Genomic DNA, 23,968 nt, shown 5'->3' with positions numbered 1-23,968 from the left:
CTCATAACAACCTTAAGAAGTAAGCATTGTCATCATACTCAGTTTATAGATGAGGAAACTAAGGCCTTGAGAAGTTAAGTAACTTGGCCAAGGTCACATAGCTAGAAAGTGATGGAGCAAGGTTTTGAAATCTGGCTCCAGAGTTCATGATCACAGTCACTGCACCAGCTGTTTCCCTGCAGGCTGATTGTAAGTCTGCCACATTACTGCAAAAATGAAGACTTACGGAGTGCTTTCTTGAAGCAGAGCTAGTCATCAAAGCCATTCTCTTCAACACCATCATCATTAACAACAAAATTTGACAATGAGTGTGTACACAGAGGACCCATTCTGGTATTGTGGCTAAGAGACATACAACATGGACCCTGCTCCTAAAGGCATTTAATCTCATTTCCTTGTATATTTTGCTGGGTTACAGAAAATTGCCAGAGACAGTATTCTTTGGAGTCACCTGGTTAGTTCCAAGGGAAAAAAAATATGAAACTTGATAATTAAATCCAAATGTGGAAAAACAAGAGAAAGCCGGGATGGATCCAATCACCTTGGGACTGGATCAGAACTAATATGTGAGATTGTTTGAAGCAGACCAAAGGAAAGAGATCTTGAATCCTACCTGGGCAGGAGTTTAGGTAGGACTGTTGTGTCGCCAGGTCGTCACCAGAGACCTCTGTGTGGGTGTGGTGAGAAGAGCCAAGTCAGAGTTGAGCCCAGGTGGAGAGGGTTTACATGATACATGGGACGCCAAGGCTCCAGCGTACTACTTTGGAACTCCAGAGAGTACTCTTTTAATAGTACACACTAGAAATGTATAGACCATAATTGGCTGATCTTGATACACGGAAAGAAATTTAAGGCAAGATGGGAAAACCCGTATGTCTATAGAGGCCAGGCTGGTAAATGCGTATAGCAGGTCAGAGTAGCCAAGTGAAGAGTGCTTACTCCCTTTTAAAGCCCCTCTGGGTGCAGCATCCCAGGAGTTTATTGTTTAACTAGCTCATGCCCACAGTCATGTGTATGCAGTAAGCCGTCACTCTAGGGAAAGCGGTACTAGCTGAAAAGGCAAGTAGCTTAAAGAGTAAACACACCAGCTTTATTCTTCAGAGATTCGCAGGGGAAGTTGGCACGTGAGAGTTGATGGATCTCCCACAAAGGGTATGTTTATAACAAAGGCCGAGACAGCTGAATTGTAGGTTTGTACCAGTACTTTTGTTCCCTTAGTGTGTAAATAGGCTTCATACTTATTTTCAGAGACAGAAAGGAAGAGGGGAAGCTAAAGAAACTGGGTCAAACCACAACCAGTTTTAGGTAGGATGGGGTGGGGGAGGGACCCCAGGAAATAGAGCAGGCTGTGACAGCTGTTGAGAGTAGAGGAATGAGTGCTGAGTCCCTAGGGAGCCTGCTGAAAGCAAGAAAGAGACTGAGGGAGGTGGCCTAGAAGTGGGAATAGAGCTGGCACTTCTGAACTGCCTTGCCTATAGGGTTCCAGAATCGTGCTCAATGATAGCATTTCTAAAGCAACAAAATCGGAGAAACTGTGAAACTGGGCCTGATTGAATAAAATCCGTTAAATAAAAATCATGATGCTGTGGCTGGTGTGAATGTGTAGGGCATTTGGCTTGACTTGCCCAAGGTGGCTCTGCAAATGCTGCCACCACTTAACATGAAACCATATGCTACTTTTCTTTGGGAGTCTACTTGCAGGCACATAAGAAACTGTACTAGACTAGCTCAACCATTACATTTTTCTATTTAAGAGGTAGTTTGATCTAAACTGATTTTCTCTATGTACCTAAAATGTTTGCCTGCATCTTATCATGCCCAAAATAAGCTTCTAAAAATAATGAAAAGCTTTATGAGAAAAAGAAAGGTGATGAAATTTGTTAGCTTTACAAATAAGAGAACTTGAGACCTGTAATCCAAAAAGTTAGACTTTTATATTCAATACTTTATTCTTGTTTCATTGGGTTACGTTTATTCATTTCAAAAATTCTACACATAAATTTTAGGAAAGTAAGAGTAGATGCCCACCACAGTTATTTTATTCTGTTTCTCATAATTTGGAAAAATAGCAGTTGAAAAAATTTTAGAAGCAGCCAAGAAATAATTTCAGACAGTGAATGATGTCAGCAACATAGTTCTTAATTTTGGGAATGTATTAATTAAGTCTATCATGCATCTAACAAATTCAAATGATAGAAACTGGAAACATATTAAGTCTATCATGCACCTAACAAATTCAAATGATAGAAACTGGAAACATATTAATTAAGTCTATCATGCACCTAACATTCAAATGATAGAGACCTAAACTAGAATAAAAATTTCTAGTGGGAAAGAAGATATTTGCAGCTTTCTTCAGTGAAAAAAAATACACTGGGCCTCTAAGTAATGGTTAATTACATATAAGTAGATTTTGCCTAATAAATCCTCTATTTCAGAGTTATCCAGAAGGTTTTATCCAAACTCCTTGCTAGGTCCCTTCAAAGGACAGTACTGTTTATTAAGTAATACTCATTTTCTAAGAAGAAATTAAACATGTCATAATGGGATACCAAATTACTTAATATACATGGAGCTGCCTTTTAAAAATGTTCCTGTTGAAAAGGCCCATATATTGCTTGTTACCCAAAGCTCTTCTAACTCTAAGTAAAATAAAACTTTAAAAGATAGCTGTTGAAGTAAGTCATTTGGTAGTTCCCTTCTGAGAGTAAATTTAAACAATACCTTTTTAGTTGCTTAGCAAAATATTACAAATAAATTATGCTCAAAATAAGTGCATATTAAAATACAGATATTCCTTAAAGAGCTTTTTTTCTTGGATAAATTTACCCTCTCTGACAAAAAGATTTCAGAATGTGGCAGGTGGGTGGTACATGCAGTCTTACAGCCTAAGCAAAGCAAACTTAGGAACAGATTTAGAAAAAAAATAGATTAAGTGTTTTCTAAGCTCCTGCTTGCCTACACTAGCCAGCTGAAGGCTTTAAATAATTTAATCCCTACAACAACTGCCAGCTCCAACTGGAAGCCTTAAACAAGGACTGGATTCACTAAGGACTCCAACAGGTGCAGTCTAATAGTGCTTCCCTAAATCTGTTACTGATCCATGTTTCTCCATGTATAGGACACTATATTCTTAAATTCAACAGGACACTAATTAAATTAATCCAAATGCCTTTTATCCCATCTTCCACTATCATATTACCTAAGACACTCCTCTACTTTTTTTCAGAGAAATACTTAGCACAATGTGTGGCATATGAGTTTGTTTTCAGTGTTGTTTTTCTAAGCCAGATCATTCTTGTTACAGTTTGAATTTTGGAAAACAAGTTAACTAATAAATTATTTCCTTCCCATTGTTATTATTTCATTGCAACTGGCTTTTCTCTATTGGCACTTAATGAATACCATTAAAGTTTTTTCCATTTACACATTTATCAGAGGTATAAGAACATACCTGTTGTTTATGTACTCAAATATATATATATATATATTTTTTGTAGATAATTATTTTTTAATGAAGGGTAGTTGACACACAGTATTACATTACATTAGTTTCAGGTGTACAACATAGTGATTCAACATTTATATACATGACAATTCTAGGTACCAGCTATCACCATACCAAGCTGTTACAATATCTTGACTATATTCCTTATGCTATACATTACATCCCGGTTACTTATTTATTTTACCATTGGAAGTGTGTACTTTTTTATGTGTGTGTGAGGGCATCTCTCATATTTATTGATCAAATGGAAGTTTGTGTAACAACAATAAAATTCTGTATAGGGGAGTCAATGCTCAATGTACAATCATTAATCCACCTCAAGCCTAATTTTTGTCAGTCTCCAATCTTCTGAAGCATAACGAACAAGTTCTTACATGGAGAACAAATTCTTACATAGTAATTAAGTTACATGGTGAACAGTACAAGGGCAGTCATCACAGAAACTTTCGGTTTTGCTCATGCATTATGAACTATAAACAGTCAGTGCAAATATGAATACTCATTTGATTTTTATACTTTATTTATATGTGGATACATTTCTCTCATTATTATTATTATTTTTAATAAAATGCTGAAGTGGTAGGTAGATACAAGATAAAGGTAGAAAACATAGTTTAGTGTTGTAAGGGAGCAAATGTAGATGATCAGGTGTGTGCCTGTAGACTATGTGTTAATCCAAGCTAGACAAGGGAAATAAAACATCCACGTATGCAGAAGATTTCTCTCAGAACAGGGGGGGTGAGGTTCTAAGCCTCACCTCTGTTGAGCCCCAATTTCTCACCTGATGGCCCCCCTGCGACTGTGCCTGTCTTAGGTTGTTCCTCCCTTGAGGAATCTTACCCGTCTCTGGCTAACCAGTCATCTTCCAGGGCCATACAGGGAAATGTAAAGTTGGTAAGTGAGAGAGAAGCCTTACTGTTTGAAAAGGTTAGCTTTTTACTTCTTTGCATATTTATGCCCTGTAGCTTCTATGCCCAGCATTTGTCTTGAGGTATGTTTACCACTTGGAAGAATTATGATACTCAGTAAATTTGATATGAGGCACGAATTCTATTTAAGGGTTGTAATTAGGAAGGAAGAAGAAAAGCTATAGAAGTAGCAGGTGGAAGAAAACATGGGAAGATTGATTATTTCTTTGACATATCTTCTTGTAGAGTAACTTCAGCATGTATAGGTTTTAAGCTACTACTTAAATTGCGCACACACATTAACATAATAGGAGTATAGTTATATAACCAAAGCATATCTGTAATTACCAGTGATCTCCAATGAAACCAAGAAAACCAGTTAGGCACCTTAGGCATTTGTGAAAACTTATCTATGATACAGTGGATATTGTCCAGCTGAACTTGAACAGTCTGAGAGAAATCAGACAAATTAAAACAACCCATTCCTGGGGAATGTTCACATCCCTTATGTTCTTTTAACAGTAAATAGTCTGTAGTTGTAAGATTTTGGAGCGCTACAATTTGCATTTCTCCTAATTCTTGGTTGAGTTCCAACAGTATAGATCCAGTCAAATTTGTTGTTTTACTGTATGCACAGGCCAGCTTAGATATTTCCTTCATTCCCATGGCAAGTCCAGGAGCTGGTGGGATGAGTGCATCTACAGCTGTAGCAGTGTGTGGACTTTGTTGGGGTTTTTTGATGATCATCTTCTGGCATGAGTCTTCCAGAGAGTGCTGATGTTGGAAGTTCTTTTTCATATCGTATCTTAGTTCATTTTCGGGGTAGCCCAATGAGGCTTTGATCCTCTGTATAAACACAAACAGACCCTTTGCCTACATTTTTATATGCCCTTTACACCCTTGTGTAGAACTCATTGGAGGTCACCACACAGGAACTGCCCTTTTTTGTGTGTGTGGTTTTTTTTGTTTTTGTTTTGTTTTGCTTTGGTATCACTAATCTACACTTACATGACGAATATTATGTTTACTAGGCTCTCCCCTATACCAGGTCCCCCCTATAAACCCCTTTACAGTCACTGTCCAACAGCATAGCAAAATGTTGTAGAATCACTACTTGCCTTCTCTGTGTTGTACAGCCCTCCCTTTTCTCCTACCCCCCCATGCATGCTAATCTTAATACCCCCCTTTTTTTCCCCCCTTATCCCTCCCTACCCACCCATCCTCCCCAGTCCCTTTCCCTTTGGTACCTGTTAGTCCATTCTTGACTTCTGTGATTCTGCTGCTGTTTTGTTCCTTCAGTTTTTCCTTTGTTCTTATATTCCACAGATGAGCGAAATCATTTGGTATTTCTCTTTCTCCGCTTGGCTTTTTTCACTGAGCATAATACCCTCCAGCTCTATCCATGTTGCTGCAAATGGTTGGATTTGCCCTTTTCTTATGGCTGAGTAGTACTCCATTGTGTATATGTACCACATCTTCTTTATCCATTCATCTATCGATGGACATTTAGGTTGCTTCCAATTCTTGGCTATTGTAAATAGTGCTGCGATAAACATAGGGGTGCATTGGTCTTTCTCATATTTGATTGCTGCATTCTTAGGTAAATTCCTAGGAGTGCAATTCCTGGGTCAAATGGTAAGTCTGTTTTGAGCATTTTGATGTACCTCCATACTGCTTTCCACAATGGTTGAACTAATTTACATTCCCACCAGCAGTGTAGGAGGGTTCCCCTTTCTCCACAGCCTCGCCAACATTTGTTGTTGTTTGTCTTTTGGATGGCAGCCATCCTTACTGGTGTGAGGTGATACCTCATTGTAGTTTTAATTTGCATTTCTCTGATAATTAGTGATGTGGGGCATCTTTTCATGTGTCTGTTGGCCATCTGTATTTCTGTTTTGGAGAACTGTTCAGTTCCTCTGCCCATTTTTTAGTTGGGTTATTTGTTTTTTGTTTGTTGAGGTGTGTGAGCTCTTTATATATTCTGGACGTCAAGCCTTTATCGGATGTGTCAACTTCAAATATATTCTCCCATACTGTAGGGTTCCTTTTTGTTCTATTGATGGTGTCTTTTGCTGTACAGAAGCTTTTCAGCTTAATATAGTCCCACTTGTTCATTTTTGCTGTTGTTTTCCTTGCCCGGGGAGATATGTTCAAGAAGAGGTCACTCATGTTTATGTCTAAGAGGTTTTTGCCTATGTTTTCTTCCAAGAGTTTAATGGCTTCGTGACTTACATTCAGGTCTTTGATCCATTTTGAGTTTACTTTTGTATATGGGGTTAGACAATGGTCCAGTTTCATTCTCCTACATGTAGCTGTCCAGTTTTGCCAGCACCATCTGTTGAAGAGACTGTCATTTCGCCATTGTATGTCCATGGCTCCTTTATCAAATATTAATTGACCATATATGTCTGGGTTAATGTCTGGATTCTCTAGTCTGTTCCATTGGTCTGTGGCTCTGCTCTTGTGCCAGTACCAAATTGTCTTGATTACTATGGCTTTATAGTAGAGCTTGAAGTTGGGGAGTGAGATCCCCCCTACTTTATTCTTCTTACTCAGGATTGCTTTGGCTATTCGGGGTCTTTGGTGTTTCCATATGAATTTTTGAATTATTTGTTCCAGTTCATTGAAGAATGTTGCTGGTAGTTTCATAGGGATTGCATCAAATCTGTATATTGCTTTGGGCAGGATGGCCATTTTGACGATATTAATTCTTCCTAGCCACGAGCATGGGATGAGTTTCCATCTGTTAGTGTCCCCTTTAATTTCTCTTAAGAGTGACTTGTAGTTTTCAGAGTATAAGTCTTTCACTTCTTTGGTTAGGTTTATTCCTAGGTATTTTTTTTGATGCAATTGTGAATGGAGTTGTTTTCCTGATTTCTCTATCTGTTGGTTCATTGTTAGTGTATAGGAAAGCCACAGATTTCTGTGTGTTGATTTTGTATCCTGCAACTTTGCTGTATTCCGATATCAGTTCTAGTAGTTTTGGGGTGGAGTCTTTAGGGTTTTTTATGTACAGTATCATGTCATCTGCAAATACTGACAGTTTAACTTCTTCTTTACCAATCTGGATTCCTTGTATTTCTTTGTTTTGTCTGATTGCCATGGCTAGGACCTCCAGTACTATGTTAAATAACAGTGGGGAGAGTGGGCATCCCTGTCTAGTTCCTGATCTCAGAGGAAATGCTTTCAGCTTCTTGCTGTTCAATATAATGTTGGCTGTGGGTTTATCATAGATGGCCTTTATTATGTTGAGGTACTTGCCCTCTATTCCCATTTTGCTGAGAGTTTTTATCATGAATGGATGTTGAACTTTGTCAAATGCTTTTTCAGCATCTATGGAGATGATCATGTGGTTTTTGTCTTTCTTTTTGTTGATGTGGTGGATGATGTTGTTGGACTTTCGAATGTTGTGCCATCCTTGCATTCCTGGGGTGAATCCCACTTGGCCATGGTGTATGATCCTTTTGATGTATTTTTGAATTCGGTTTGCTAATATTTTGTTGAGTATTTTTGCATCTATGTTCATCAGGGATATTGGTCTGTAGTTTTCTTTTTTGGTGCGGTCTTTGTCTGGTTTTGGTATTAGGGTGATGTTAGCTTCATAGAATGAGTTTGGGAGTATCCCCTCCTCCTCTATTTTTTGGAAAACTTTAAGGAGAATGGGTATTATGTCTTCCCTGTATGTCTGATAAAATTCCGAGGTGAATCCATCTGGCCCGGGGATTTTGTTCTTTGGTAGTTTTTTGATTACCGCTTCAATTTCGTTGCTGGTAATTGGTCTGTTTAGATTTTCTGTTTCTTTCTGGGTCAGTCTTGGAAGGTTGTATTTTTCTAGGAAGTTGTCCATTTCTCCTAGGTTTCCCAGCTTGTTAGCATATAGGTTTTCATAATATTCTCTAATAATTCTTTGTATTTCTGTGGGGTCCGTCGTGATTTTTCCTTTCTCATTTCTGATACTGTTGATTTGTGTTGACTCTCTTTTCTTCTTAATAAGTCTGGCTAGAGGCTTATCTACTTTGTTTATTTTCTTGAAGAACCAGCTCTTTGTTTCATTGATTTTTGCTAATGTTTTATTCTTCTCAATTTTATTTATTTCTTCTCTGATCTTTATTATGTCCCGCCTTCTGCTGACCTTAGGCCTCATCTGTTCTTCTTTTTCCAATTTCGATAATTGTGACATTAGACCATTCATTTGAGATTGCTCTTCCTTTTTTAAATATGCTTGGATTGCTATATACTTTCCTCTTAAGACTGCTTTTGCTGTGTGTCCCACAGAAGTTGGGGCTTAGTGTTGTTGTTGTCATTTGTTTCCATATATTGCTGGATCTCCATTTTGATTTGGTCATTGATCCATTGATTATTTAGGAGCGTATTGTTAAGCCTCCATGTGTTTGTGAGCCTCTTTGCTTTCTTTGTACAGTTTAGTTCTAGTTTTATGCCTTTGTGGTCTGAAAAGTTCGTTGGTAGGATTTCAATCTTTTGGAATTTTCTGAGGCTCTTTTTGTGGCCTAGTATGTGGCCGATTCTGGAGAATGTTCCATGTGCACTTGAGAAGAATGTATATCCTGTTGCTTTTGGATGTAGAGTCCTATAGATGTCTAGTAGGTCCATCTGTTCTAGTGTGTTGTTCAGTGCCTCTGTGTCCTTACTTATTTTCTGTCTGGTGGATCTGTCCTTTGGAGTGAGTGGTGTGTTGAAGTCTCCTAGAATGAATGCATTGCAGTCTATTTCCCCCTTTAGTTCTGTTAGTATTTGTTTCACATATGCTGGTGCTCCTGTGTTGGGTGCATATATATTTAGAATGGTTATATCCTCTTGTTGGACTGAGCCCTTTATCATTATGTAGTGTCCTTCTTTATCTCTTGTTACTTTCTTTGTTTTGAAGTCTATTTTGTCTAATATTAGTACTGCAACCCCTGCTTTCTTCTCGTTGTTGTTTGCCTGAAATATGTTTTTCCATCCCTTGACTTTTAGTCTGTACATGTCTTTGGGTTTGAGGTGAGTTTCTTGTAAGCAGCATATAGATGGGTCTTGCTTTTTTATCCATTCTATTACTCTGTGTCTTTTGATTGGTGCATTCAGCCCATTAACAATTAGGGTGACTATTGAAAGATATGTACTTATTGCCATTGCAGGCTTTAAATTCGTGGTTACCAAAGGTTCAAGGTTAGCCTCTTTAGTATCTTACTGCCTAACTTAGCTCGCTTATTGAGCTCTTATCTTTTCTTCTCTCCCTTCTTGTTCCTCCTCCTCGATTCTTCATATGTTGGGTGTTTTGTGCTGTGCTCTTTCTAGGAGTGCTCCCATCTAGAGCAGTCCCTGTAAGATGTCCTGTAGAGGTGGTTTGTGGAAAGCAAATTCCCTCAGCTTTTGTTTGTCTGGGAATTGTTTAATCCCACCGTCATATTTGAATGATAGTCGTGCTGGATAGAGTATCCTTGGTTCAAGGCCCTCCTGTTTCATTGTATTAAATATATCATGCCATTCTCTTCTGGCCTGTAGGGTTTCTGTCGTGAAATCTGATGTTAGCCTGATGGGTTTTCCTTTATAGGTGACCTTTTTCTCTCTAGCTGCCTTTAAAACTCTTTCCTTGTCCTTGATCTTTGCCATTTTAATTATTATGTGTCTTGGTGTTGTCCTCCTTGGATCCTTTCTGTTGGGGGTTCTGTGTATTTCCATGGTCTGTTCGATTATATCCTCCCCCAGTTTGGGGAAGTTTTCAGCAATTATTTCTTCTAAGATACTTTCCATCTCTTTTCCTCTCTCTTCTTCTTCTGGGACCCCTATAATACGGATATTGTTCCTTTTAGATTGGTCACACAGTTCTCTTAATATTGTTTCATTCCTGGAGATCCTTTTGTCTCTCTCTATGTCAGCTTCTATGCGTTTCTGTTTTCTGGTTTCAATTCCATCAATGGCCTCTTGCATCCTATCCATTCTGCTTATAAACCCTTCCAGAGTTTGTTTCATTTCTGTGATCTCCTTTCTGGCATCTGTGATCTCCCTCCGGACTTCATCCCATTTCTCTTGCGTATTTCTCTGCATCTCTGTCAGCATGTTTATGATTCTTATTTTGAATTCTTTGTCAGGAAGACTGGTTAGGTCTGTCTCCTTCTCTGGTGTTGTCTCTGTGATCTTTGTCTGCCTGTAGCTTTGCCTTTTCATGGTGATAGGAATAGTCTGCAGAGCTGGGACGAGTGACGGCTGGAAGGACTTCCTTTCTTGTTGGTTTGTGGCCCTCCTCTCCTGGGAGAACAGCGACCTCTAGTGGCTTGTGCTGCGCAGCTGCGCGCAGACAGGGTTTCTGCTTCCTGCCCGGCTGCTATGGAGTTAATCTCCGCTGTTGCTGTGGGCGTGGCCTGGCTCGGGCAGCTACTCCAAAGTGGTGGAGTCGCGTTGGAGCAGGAGCTGCTGGGAGGCTATTTATCTCCGTATGGGGCCTCCCTGCTCCCTGCAGCCCAGGGGTTAGGGTGCCCAGAGATCCCCAGATTCCATACCTCTGGACTAAGTGCCCTGCCCTGCCCCTTTAAGACTTCCAAAAAGCACCCGCGAAAACAAAACGACCACCAAAAAAAAAATTTTTTTTAATTAAAAAAAAATTTTTTTAATTAAAAAAAAAAAAAAAGGTGACCACTCGTTTTTCTTTATTCTCCAGCAGCAGCCTCAGGCATCTGCTCACCAGTCTTGCTGCCCTGTTTCCCTAGTATTGGGGTCCCTATCCCTTTAAGACTTCCAAAAAGCGCTCGCCAAAACAAAACAAAAAAAAAAAATGGGCACTTGCTTTTCTGGTGTCCTCCAGTGCCAGGCCACCGGTGCCCGCTCACTGTTCTTGCTGCCCTGTTTTCCTAGTATCCAGGACCCCCTGGGCACGTATTGTGTCTGCACTCTGGTCCGGATGGCTGGGGCTGGGTGTTCGGCAGTCCTGGGCTCCGTCTCCCTCCCGCTCTGCCTACTCTTCTCCCGCCGGGAGCTGGGGGGATGGGCGCTCGGTTCCCGCCAGGCCGAGGCTTGTATCTTACCCCCTTCGCGAGGCGCTGGGTTCTCTCAGGTGCGGATGTGGTCTGGATATTGTCCTGTGTCCTCTGGTCTTTATTGTAGGAAGGGTTGTCTTTGTTATATTTTCATAGATATATGTGGTTTTGGGAGGAGATTTCCGCTGCTCCACTCACACCGCCATCTTCCGCCCCTCCCCCTGTACTCAAATATAGTTACAGAGAAAATCCACACATACCTTTTCTATAATTGTGGGCAAGTTGGACTTCCTATGGCCAGGATCCTCACTGAACTTAAACCACTTGATGATGTAACTGGCCTGTTGCAGGCTACTGCTTTCACACCTTTAGACAATAAGCTATTATTGCACTATACATAGAGCTTGGCCCAGTGCTCTGCGCGGAGGCAGAGACTCTAGTGCTCAACCTACCACCGGGAGAACAAACTGGGTAATAAACCCTTTCACTCCAAAGAAACATTCTGCTGTCATTTCTTTGGTCACACTGAATCCATAGCGAACTTGCCCAGGGCTGAAACCCATTGGCAAGACAATTGGCGAAAGTCAGCTGGGTTCATTGTTGACCAAGAAAAAAGACAGGCTGCCCTTATGGGAGGAGTGCTTCAGCGGGCTGCCCCTGTGAATGGGGAGACAGTGGACTCTCCCCCAGTGGGTATGTGGTCTGAGGTGGCATGCCTCCTAGAGGGCTGGGTCCCACCCCAGGACTGGAGGCAAGTGGAGGTGATACCTGAGGCAGTAGGGGTAGCCCTTGGTATAGTAAGTAGGTCTTTTGAGAGACAGAGTGCCCATAAGGCAGCAGGGACTGTGGGTTGGGTGCTTCTCACAGTATTAAAAAGGTCTACAGAAGAGGACACATTCCTGAAAAAGACCGAAGAAATGACGGCACGAGAACACGAGCTGCAAACTGCTGTGGATTCCCTGAAGAAGGAAATGGCACTGATGCAAGAGGAAGCAGCACAAGAACACTGGCAGTGAGGTGCCATTGAAGAGGTAAAAGATTCCTTACAGAACAAGATGGCAGCGCTGCCATGTGCTTTGAAGGAGGAAAAAGATGAACTCCTGAGGGAAGTATAGGCAGAGGTGACATGAGAATGCCAGCTGTGAAGCATTGAGCTGAAGGTAAGAGACCTTCTGAAGACTGAGCTAGCATTGCTGTGAGGCACGGTAGAAAAGATAAAGGATGTAGCAGAGGAGGCACTCAGGGGAGGGGAGAGAAAGGTGCCATCAGCCCTGGAAATGGAGGAGCTGGGGAGGGATGAAGGGGTGGTGCCAGAGGCACTGGCCCCTCCTGTATTGAAGGCACACCCAGTGGTTGTAAAGAAAAGAAGGACCCAGCAGCTGAAAGTCCTCCAAGGAGAGGAGCAGCCCTCTCCCCAGGTCGTGGAGCACTCTATGGTCCACCCCTACACTCAGGCTGAGCTGGTGGATTTGGGCTCCTGGTTTAGGCAGAAGCCATGGGAGTCAATATCAGCTTGGCTCCTGCATCTGTGGGACTTAGGGGAGGAAGGAATTGTTCTGTTGGGATCAGAGATGGGAAAGCTGGCTCCCCTGACAGTACAGCCCCCCTTGAGGCAGCGATTACAAAATGCACATCAGACCCCAGGGAATCACTCCCTCCTCCATTGGTTTATGGCTGCACTTCGTGCTGTGTGACCCAATACGGGTGATCTACCATCCTCTCCTGTTAGATGGCAGACATATGCTGAGCTCCAACAGGTGTTTCTAGAGCTAGACATAAGAAATGCCTACTATAATCCAGAGAATCATAGCCCAGATGAAGAGCCTTTCACTACTGGCATGAGAAATATTGTGCTTCAAATGGCTCCCACATCCCTCTTTGGGTCTCTAGTGGCCATTCTTTTCCCTCACTTAGGGCATCCCATAAGCTAGGTGACACATACAGTAGCAGACTTAGGAGAGGCTGAAGCAATGAGAACACAGAAATAAATAAGGTCTGCTACTCACAAGAAGAATTTAAAGGGCCCAATGAAGGTTATGAGGACCCAGATGTGGGTTGATTTAATACAGGCAGGAGCAGATGGAACAAAATTAGATGGGAAGTCAAATAAGATCTTACTGGAGCTATGGAAACAACTGAAACCAGAGCAGCAGTTCCAGCCATTAAGACCAAAGAGGCAGAGGTCAGAGACAGAGCCACAAGTTCGGCCTGTGTGTTTGCAAGACTTCCTGCTAGAGAGCGAGCCAACCTCACTCAAGCCCACACAGGAAGATGATTGGGGAACATGGTTCGACTGAGGGGAAGGTTGAGATACCTGCTCTGAGGGCCCAGTGGGGGACTGGAGGCCACATGTTGAAATAGCTACCCATTGATCTACAGTGAACATACAACATGTCCTGGCTCTGGTGGACACGGGCTGAATGTTCACTGATTCATAGTAAAACCCTGAGCAGTTCCCCAGGACCCCCACTATCATAGATAGATATGGGGGTAAGGCTATCAGAGTGAAACAAGCCCAAATCCTTTTGGGAATAGAGTATACTGTGTATGTATCTCCTATCCCTGAGTATATTTGGGGGATTTTATCCTGCAGGGTCTATGGTTGCAGACCACTGCAGGTGAGTTCAGATTGAGAGCATGTAGATTGTAAGGCAAGAATCCTGGAGGGGTGGAATATGGGGAAGTTGGGGCTCCTATGGCCAGGATCCTCACTGAACTTAAACCACTTGATGATGTAACTGGCCTGTTGCTAGGCTACTGCTTCCACACCCGAAGGCAATAAGCTTTGTTGCATTTTAGAGAGAGCTCAGCCCAGTGCTCTGGGCAGAGGCAGAGATGCTAGTGCTCAACCTACTGCTAGGAGAACAAGCCGGGTAATAAACCCTTTCACCCCAAGGAAACGTTCTACTGTCATTTCTTTGGTCACACTGAATCTATAGCAAACTTGCTGAGGGCTGAAACATATTGACAAGACAATAATCAAACTGAGAAAACTTTTCCCATCAAGTTAAAAAAAAAAGAAAGAAAAGACCTCTATCATGCCCTCAGTAGTCAACATATTACAATATTATAATAAGATCTTTGCCAGACATGCAGTAAAAAGAAGTTTAAAAACCAATAACTACCTGAATATCCACATGTAAAATAATGAAATTGGACCCTTACTTTACACCATATACAAACATTAATTCAAAATGTATTAAAGGGGCATTTTGATTAGCACACATAATGTGGTTGGGGGCATGGGGAAAGTAGTATAAGACAGAGAAGACAAGTAGTGATTCTATAGCATCTTACTATGCTGATAGACAGTGACTGTAATGGGGTATGTGGTGGGGACTTGATAATGGGGGGTGTCTAGTAACCATAATGCTGCTCATGTAATTGTACATTAATGATACCAAAAAAAAAATAATAATAATAATTAAAAATGCATTAAAGACCTAAATGTAAGACCTAAAACTATAAGACTCCTAGAAAAAAAGCATAAAGGGAAAGTTTTAGGTCATTGGATCTGGCAATGATGTCTTGGATATGACACCAAAAGCACAGGCAAGAAAACAAAAATAGACAAATGAGACCTTATCAAACATTATAACTTCTGTGCAGCAAGAAAACAATGAACAGAGTGAAAAATCAACCTATAAAACAGGAGAAAATATTTGCAAATCATATGTCTGACAAGCAGTTATTCCTAGAATATATAAAGAACTCTTAAAACTGACAATAAAGGGGCTCTCTTGTCCCCTCCTGGTGTGAGCCAGGAGCTCATTCCTCTCACTTTATTTCTAAATAAAAGCCTGTACTTTGCTCTCCTGCCTTGAGTGTTTGTGAAGCTCATTCTTTGGCTTTGTGAACAAGAACCCCGGCATCATCTTTGGGGGCTCGTCCAGGATTACCTCGGAGAGCCTCTCCTTGGATGTGAGGGACTGAGGAAGGCCATGGGCACCTGCGAGAATCTAGGCTGCGGCTGCACTTCAGTGGCTTCTCAAAGGCCCACGTGTCTGCAATCAGGCCCCGACAGCCCGACTGGGTATCCATGAGGAGTGTCTCTCTGTCTCTGTCTCTGACTTCCAGCGTGCTTCTTCAGGCTGCCCTGGCCTCTGGGTGAGGCAGGGGGCGTTCCTAACTCTCTTCCAACTTCATCAGTTTCACGGAACCTGATGCTCACCGCCGCAAGAAGCCACAAAAATGCCGATAGTAATAGAAACGGAACCTGGAATAGAAGTGCCCATCTTCTGAGAGCCTCTCAACTGACCACTGATGGAGACCTAACTGCACCCTTTACTGCACCCCTTCTCAGCATGAAGCAGCCAGAGTGGTCGTCGCCCCCTTTCCCTAGCAGCAGCTAGGATCTCTATCTGTAGAGGGGGGAATGAGACAGGGACCATGGGCTTAGACAGAGTAGGGTGAGGGCCTCTGGAAAAGCAAGACAAGATATTTACAGTCAAAGCAATGTAACAATATAAAGTCCCTATCGAAATTCTGTGTTCAGCATTATGCAAAGTCAAGGTCACACTAATTCTCTAGGGTAAAGATAGCAGACTAGGAATATAGACATCTTCAGTGAGATCAGTTAAAGAACAAAAGGCCAGGAGCAACTTGGCCTGGAATGTTTGAGTGTTCCTCAAGGGTATCTCAGCATAACGCATGACTTCACTGTAACCAGCTCTAGCAAACAGACAACAACCCAGCCCACCTTGAGGGCAGGGCAGGTGGTACAAGTCCACACCTGAAGCCCTCAGTTCCCCAAAATCCTCAACTGCCTATAAATCCCCTAGACAATGCACTACCCTGGGCTTTCTTGTCCCCTCCTGGCATGAGCCAGGAGCTCTTTCCTCTCACTTTATTTCTAAATAAAAGCCTGTACCTTGTTCTCCTAAAAAAAAAAAAAAACAAAAGAAAAACTGACAATAAAAACAGATAACCTAATTTTAAAATGGGCAGAGGACTTAAACAGACATTTCTCCAATGAAGATATGCAAACAGCCAACAAACATGAAAAGATACTTAGCATTACAAATCATAAGAGATATGCAAATCGAAGTCACAAGGAGATACTCCCTCAGACCTATTAAGATGTCCACTATAAAAAAGAACAAAAAATAACAAGTATTGGAGAGAATGCAGAGAAATTGGAAACCTTGTGTATCATTGATGGGAATGTAAAGTAGGCATGTTATTATGAAAAACAGTATGAAGGTTCCTCAAAAAATTAAAAATAGAATTACCATATGATCCAGCAATCCTACTTCTGGGTATACATCCAAAAGAAACAAAGCAGGATCTTGAAGAAATATTTGCACACCTATTTTCTTTGCAGCATTATTCAAAGTAACCAAGAGCAGACGCAATTTGAATGTCCATCAGATGGATGAATGGTTAAAGAAAATGTGGTATACGCATACAATGGAATATCAGGTACCTTTAAAAAAGAAGGAAATCAGGTTATATGCCACAGCATGGATGAACCTCAAGGACATTATGCTAAATGAAATAAACCAGTCACAAAAAGACAAATAACATATGATTCCTCCTATAGGAGAATCACCTGAGGGAAATTGCCCCTGGGCAAGTTCACTCAGGATTGATGAGACTGAATAACAACAACAGAACAGTTAGGGGTTGTCTTGCCAATGGGTTTCAGCCCCGGACAAGTTCGCCATGGATTCAGTGTGACCAAAGAAATTGACAGCAAAATGTTCTTTGGGGTGAAAGGGTTATACCCAACTTTATTTCCATGTGGCAGGTTAGTCACTAGAATCCCACTCACTCAGAGCGAGTCTGTATGGAGCAAGCCAGTCTCTGCTTCTGGGCCCCTCTGTCCACACAGCAGTCCTGCACAGCCGTCCTCTGGGCCTCTGTCCTTGGCACTGCCACCACTCCAGCCTCTGCTCTGCTCTCCTGCAGCCTTGCAGCTGTGTCACCTATTGCCCAAGGCACTGGGCGGAACTCTTTATATAGAGTCAACAGTCATGTATTGCCCACAGGTGTGCAGTGAGCTAGTCAACCATGGCCAGGTGAGAATCCTGGCCACAGGAACTCTCATTTTATCCACAGGGGTAAGAGTGTTTATACCAAGCTTTATTCTCATGGTGGCAGATTGAAAGCTGGAATCACATCTGCCTCTGGCAAGTTTGCAATCCATCTCAGTTTCTGCCTCCAGGCAGAGCACTGGGCAGAGCTCTTTATATTGTAAAACTGACAATAAGGGCTCATTGCCAACAGGTGTGTAAGCATTAGCCTAGCCGTAGGCCAATTATATCATCAAGTAAATTAGGGTCAGCTGAGCATCCTGGCCATGGGAACTTTCATTTTCTCTAGAGGTATCTAAGGTACTCAAAATCATAGAAACAAGAAGTAGAAAGGTAGTTGTCAAGAGATGTGGAAAAGGGAAGGGGGAAGTTTTTACTGGGTATAAAGTTTCAGTTTTGAAGGATGAAAAAGTCCTAGAAAAGATCTGTCACACAACAATGTGAATATACTGCTGAATTGTACACTTAAAATGGTTGAGATAATAAATTTAATGTCTGTGGCAAAAGTGAAGGTTCCTATGGCCAGGATTGTCACCTGGCCCTGGTTGGCTTGCTCACTACACACGTGTGGACAATACATTGTTATTGACTCTATATATGCTCCACCCAGTGCTCTGGGCTGCAGGACTGCATGGCATTAGGAGAGCAGAGACTGGAGTGGTGGCAGTGCAGAGGACAGAGACTGAGACAGCTGCGGGGGTAGAGAGGCCCAGAGGCAGAGACCAACTTGCTGCATGCAGACTTCGTCTGAGTGGATGGGATTCTAGTGATTGACCTGCCACCAGAGCAAAAAAGTTGGATATAAACCCTTTCACCCTAAGAATGTTCCATTGTCATTCTTCAGTCTCACTGAATCCATAGTGAACTTGTCCAGGGCTGAAACCCATTCGGAAGATGACATCATGTTTTTTACCACAATATAAATAAATAAATATCAAAGCAAGAGGGAACCCAATAGCTGTCTTCCTGACAAGTCTTTCTCCAGAATTTTTTGTCCCTGCCCCCAAAACAAAATATATATACATATCTATATTATATATTTATTTATATTTATACATATAATTTTTTTTCCAACTTTTCATTTTGTAAGATTTAAAAACCAAAAAAATTATAAGAAGTATAAATTGAATAATCATCCTAGATTCATTTAATTATCATCACTTTGCTACATATGCTTTCTCTCTCATACTCTCTCTTTCCCCATGTGTATATGTGTGTCTATATATGTATATATATATATAATGTGTTATATATATGTATATGTGTGTATATATGCACACACAGACACACACACATATACATAAACAATTATTTTGCTAAATTATTTACAGGTTGGCAGACATCATGACACTATACTCCTAAATATTTAAGCCTGTATCTCCTAAGAATAAGGATATTCTTCTGCATAATCATAACATAATTATGTTGAAGAAAAAATTATTCATGACATTTGTTAAAGACATAGGCAGACTTTATTCAGGGAGAACTACCACAGTGGGGTTTTGTGGTATAGGAGAGAAAGAGAGCTCAACTCCAACTCTAGCAAATACAAGTGGAAATGTATAAGGAAGGAGCAGGGTGGGGGGTCAGTGCATGGAAAATTACTATGAGGAAACATCAAGAGTAGGAAGATTCTGGCTAAAAGGACTTGACTGGATTCTTGCTGAAGGCCCTAGCTATGGTGAAAAGATATGGAGGGTGAGGGATGAAGAATTGGATCAGATATCAAGAGTGATCAGATATCAAGGGTGGGAGATTTTTTCCGTTCGCTGAACCAGCAGGATTATTGCTAAAACTGTATTAAATGGGCCAAGGACAGAGCCCAAGACCAGGAGCATAGTCAGAAAGAGGACTCAGAGGAGCCTGACTCAAATTCGGTCAAAGTAAACTCTGTCCTACTCAGGAAATTTAACATGGATGCAATATTTTAATCTACTATACAGTCCATATTCAAATGTCTCCAGCTGTCCTAATAATGGCCTTCATACCTGCTGTATTTTGTTCTATTTTGACCAAGGACATCCAACTAAAGATCACACACTGTGTTTAATTGTGATGTGTCTTTGGTCTTCTTTCATCTAGAATACCTCCCCATATATGTATATATTTTTTGGTCTTTCATAACATTAATATTTTTTAAGAAGTCAGGACAATTGTTTTGTCAAATGTCAATCAACCTGGATTTCTCTGATGGTTTCCTCATGACCAGATCTAAGTTAAAAATTTGGCAGGATACTACATCTTTGATTTGTGCCCCTGTCCTATTGGGGGATACACCAGAAAGGGTTAACTCAGTTGGCTTGGCTGCTCAAACTGCACATGCCAAAGAAAGGATTGGACCTTGAACTGCTCCTGGGAGATAACAGCCTCTGATCCCTTGGAATATCCTGCCTGAGAAGTGTGTTTTTATAAGTCCTGGCATCTAATATCAGTCTGCTCAGATAATTTATGCTAACAATTCACTTTATGGTACTTACCTGTTTTTATATGCCTGAGGCCCTGGACCATGCTGTATCAGTTTGACCTCTGGGGAATCTGGAGACTAGGCACCTAAGGTCAGCCACACAGTGCTGCATGCCTATGTGACTGACCCCCAGTAAAACCCTGGACACCCCAAAGCTTAGATCACTTTCTTTAGGTGGTAATACTTCTCACATATTGTCGTTAATAGCTGCTGGGAGATTTAAGTGTTGTCCATGTGACCCCACTGAGAGAGACAGCTAGAAACTTGGTTCTGGTTTCTCCTGGACTTGGCCCCATGCTCCTATCACTTTGCCAATTTTAATCTATATCCTTTTGCTATGATAAACTGTAACTGTGAGAAAAACAGCTTTTTTTATTTTGGGAGTTCTAGTGAATCGTCAGAGGGTATCTTAATGTCCATTTGCTTCATCATTGGCATTAACTTTGTTCATTTCACAAAGTTCCTCTTGAATTTCTCTAACATAAAGATGTCTTTTCCCTTTATAATTAGGAACTATACTTGAGTAATACTTTGGACTGCATGAGTGTCCTGTTGCCCAACAGTATTTCACATAATAGTTTTAGTATTTATTGATGGTTCTTATATGAACCAATTATTACTATGGGGGCTATATCAAGGTGATATTTTTTTCCTGTGATAACATTGGCTTATAGGTTCTTTTTTGTTGATCAATGAGATATAACCCATTCCTATTATTATTTATGTTGATGCTCAAGTTGGACAATATTTGACCAGTGTGACCCCCTTCAGGCTGGCTTCTCTGAACCAGTCAGGTTTTCAGTACTTCCTTACTTCATTTTTAATTTTTATTGAAATATAGTTGCTATACAATTTTATATTGGTTTCAAGTATACAACACAGTGGTTCAACAGTTACCCATATTATTAAATCCTCACCCCAACTAGTTCATTTACTATCTGTCAACTTAGGAAGATGTTACAGAATCATTGGCTATGTCTCTATGCTGTACTACCATCCCCATGACCAACTTATTTTATGATTGAGAACTTTGTGCCCCTTTATCTCTGTCCCCCTCCCCCATGGTAACCACCAGTCACTTCACAGTGTCTATGAGTCTACTGCTATTTTGTTCATTTTATTTCAATTTGTTTTTAGATTACACAAAGAAGTGAAATCATATAGTATTTCTCTTTTTCTGCCTGGCTTATTTCACTGAGCATAATACCCTCTAGCTCCATCCATGTTGACATAAATGGCAGGGTTTCTTTCATTTTTATCGCAGAGTAATATTCCATTATATATATGTACCACATCTTTATCCATTCATCTATTGATGGACACTTAGGTTGCTTCCATAGCTAAGATTGTAAATAATGCAGCAGTAAACATAGGGGTGCTTATATCCTTTCAAATCAGAGATTTGTTTTCTTTGGGTAAATTCCTAGAAGTGGAATTACTAGGTTGAATGTCATTTCTATTTTTAGTTTTTTGAAGAAACTCCATACTGCTTTCCACAGTGGCTGCACCGATCTACATTGCCACCAACAGTGTAGGAGGGTTCCCTTTTCTCCACATAACCTTGCCAGTGCTTGTTTCTTCTTGTCTTTTGGATAATCGCAATTCTGACTAGTGTGAGGTGATATCTCATTGTGGTTTTGATTTGCATTTCCCTGATGATTAGCGATGTGCAGCTTTTCATGTGCCTGTTGGTCATCTGTATTTCTTCTTTGGAAAAATGTCTGTTCAGGTCCATTTTTTAATCAGGTTATTTGTTTTTTGGGTATTGAGGTATATGAGTTCTTTATACATTTTGGATGTTAACCCCTTAGTGGATAAATTGTTTACAAATATATTCTCCTATACTGTAGATTGATCTGTTGATGGGGTTCTTTGCTGTACTTTAACTTTTAATTGTGATGTAATCCCACTTGTTCATTTTTTATTTTGTTTCCCTTGCCCAAGGAGATTATCCAGAAAAGAATTATTCATGCTTATGTTCAAGAGATTTTTGCCAATGTTATCTTCTAAGAGTTTTATGGTTTCATGTCTTACATTTAGGTCTATGCTGTACTACCATCCATTTGGAGTTTTTGGGGGTTTTTTTGTATGGAGTTGGATAGTAAACCAGTTTCATTCTCTTAGTACTTCCTTATTTTCTGATACAATAAGCTGTTATGAACTCACCTTGTCTTTCCCTGCCCCACCCCTGGAATCAACCATTTTTCCAAGTAGCCCTCGTTCCTTTTATTTTCCCTGAACAGTAATTCCAGAAGGTCACATACAGCCTCTAGGAGCAACGAGTAGAAAACAGTCAAATTAGTCCACTAAGACACTAGGAGAAAAATTCCAATCTACTTACAATCTTAAGAATCTCTGGTTGTAGATGAATCTTTGGATACTTCTTCAAGAAAACCTCAAGCATGCATACCTTCTCATTCTGTCATTGGAAAAGTAAATGCATTATATGTTGATATAATCCCCTCTGTATCCTATGACCGAGCATTCTGAGAAAGTGGTCTGAGATGTAACAAGATTATGGAGAAGTCAAATTGTACTTTTTCTAAGAAGCCAACATCTTCTGACCCTCCAGCTGTTACTTAATCTGGTCAGAGCAGACTATCAGGTCAGACTGCCCCACATCTGCCACACATATTTCAGATTAGTAGTTGAGGACCTATTGATCTCACATCTTTATAGTAATGTGGCAGCCCATGTTTGGAGTTTGGTTTAATTCTGAATTTAATGGGAAGTGATTTGAGGTTTTGGAGTAGAATACCATGATCTGGCTACATTTTAGTAGGATGACTCTGACAACTGTATAGAGGATAGCCTGAATGGGATATGGTAGCTACTGGAAAGCACCCTCAATGGCTTATTGCAGAAAACATAATTGATTGAGGGCCCTATCTGTGCATTTTGAGGCCATGCTTTGTACTAGCTGCTCTAAGCCAGTGACTGAGCCCAGCAGGGACACTAAGGAAGGCCCCTTCCTAGGAATCACAGGACTCCTCTGACAGAGAACTTTGGCGCAAGTACTTCTTAACTGCATTGCAGCCTAAGACTGTTTCATCCAACCTTCCTTCTCTTATTTTGGAGTAAAACTTGCATTGCAGTCTGACAGCTCTCCTAACCTCTCTGAATTCTCTCCCAATTTCCTCCCACAGGGCTTTCCCATAATAAATTTCTTGTATATTTAATCCTGTCTTGGTTGGCATCTATTCTCAGAGAACTAACATAGGGATCAAGGGCAGAAGCACGGATACCAGTTAGAAAGCTATCACAATAATCCAAGTGAGAAATGATTGTATCTTGGAGCAGGGTGGAGGCAGTAGGGGTGATCTGTTAGACAGAATTTACTAGAATTGCTGCAGGATACGGTGTGAGAGAGAGGTGTCAAGGATGACTGCAATGTTTTTGGCCTAAGCAACTGGAGAGATGTAGTTGCCATTTTCTGAGACGGTAAAGCCTGGGAGAAGAGCAGGTTTGGGGAGTAAGATCGAAAGCTGGGTTTTGGACATGGTAAGTTTGAGATACTATTAGATTTCCAAGTGGAAATGTCACAAAAAAAAATTGGCTTAATAAGTCTGGAGTGCAGAATAGAGATATTGGCTGAAGACATAAATTTGGGAGTTAGTGTACTGCTGGTAGACATGGAACTGAATGGGATCACCAAGGAAAAGATTGTGATAAAAAACTTCCGAGAACTGAGTTCCAAAGTATTCTAAATTTGGAAGATAAGGAGCATTTAGCAAAAGAAACAAAGAAGTAAGATCGTACAAGTTTAGAATTGTCATAATTGCCTGATGAGATTAACTAACCTTATCTCCATCCCCACAGTTTTTCCTTTTCCAGAATGTCATATAAATGGAATCAACCAGTAGGTAGTTTTTTTGAGTCTGGCTTCTTTCACTAATTAGAATGCATTTAAGATTTAGCCATTCTACTCCACATATCAGTATTATTCTTTTTAATTGCTGAATAGTATTTCTTTATATAGATGTACCACAGTTTACTTATTCAATACCAATTGATGGACATTTAGTTTGTTTTCAGTCTTCAGAGATAATGAATAAAGTTGCTATAAACATTTGAATATGGTT

The sequence above is a fragment of the Manis pentadactyla genome, chromosome 9 (genome assembly GCF_030020395.1).
Source record: "Manis pentadactyla isolate mManPen7 chromosome 9, mManPen7.hap1, whole genome shotgun sequence".
In the NCBI taxonomy this organism is placed as follows: Eukaryota; Metazoa; Chordata; class Mammalia; order Pholidota; family Manidae; genus Manis; species Manis pentadactyla.
The sequence above is the reverse complement of the archived record's forward strand: the minus strand, read 5'-3'. Positions refer to the sequence as shown.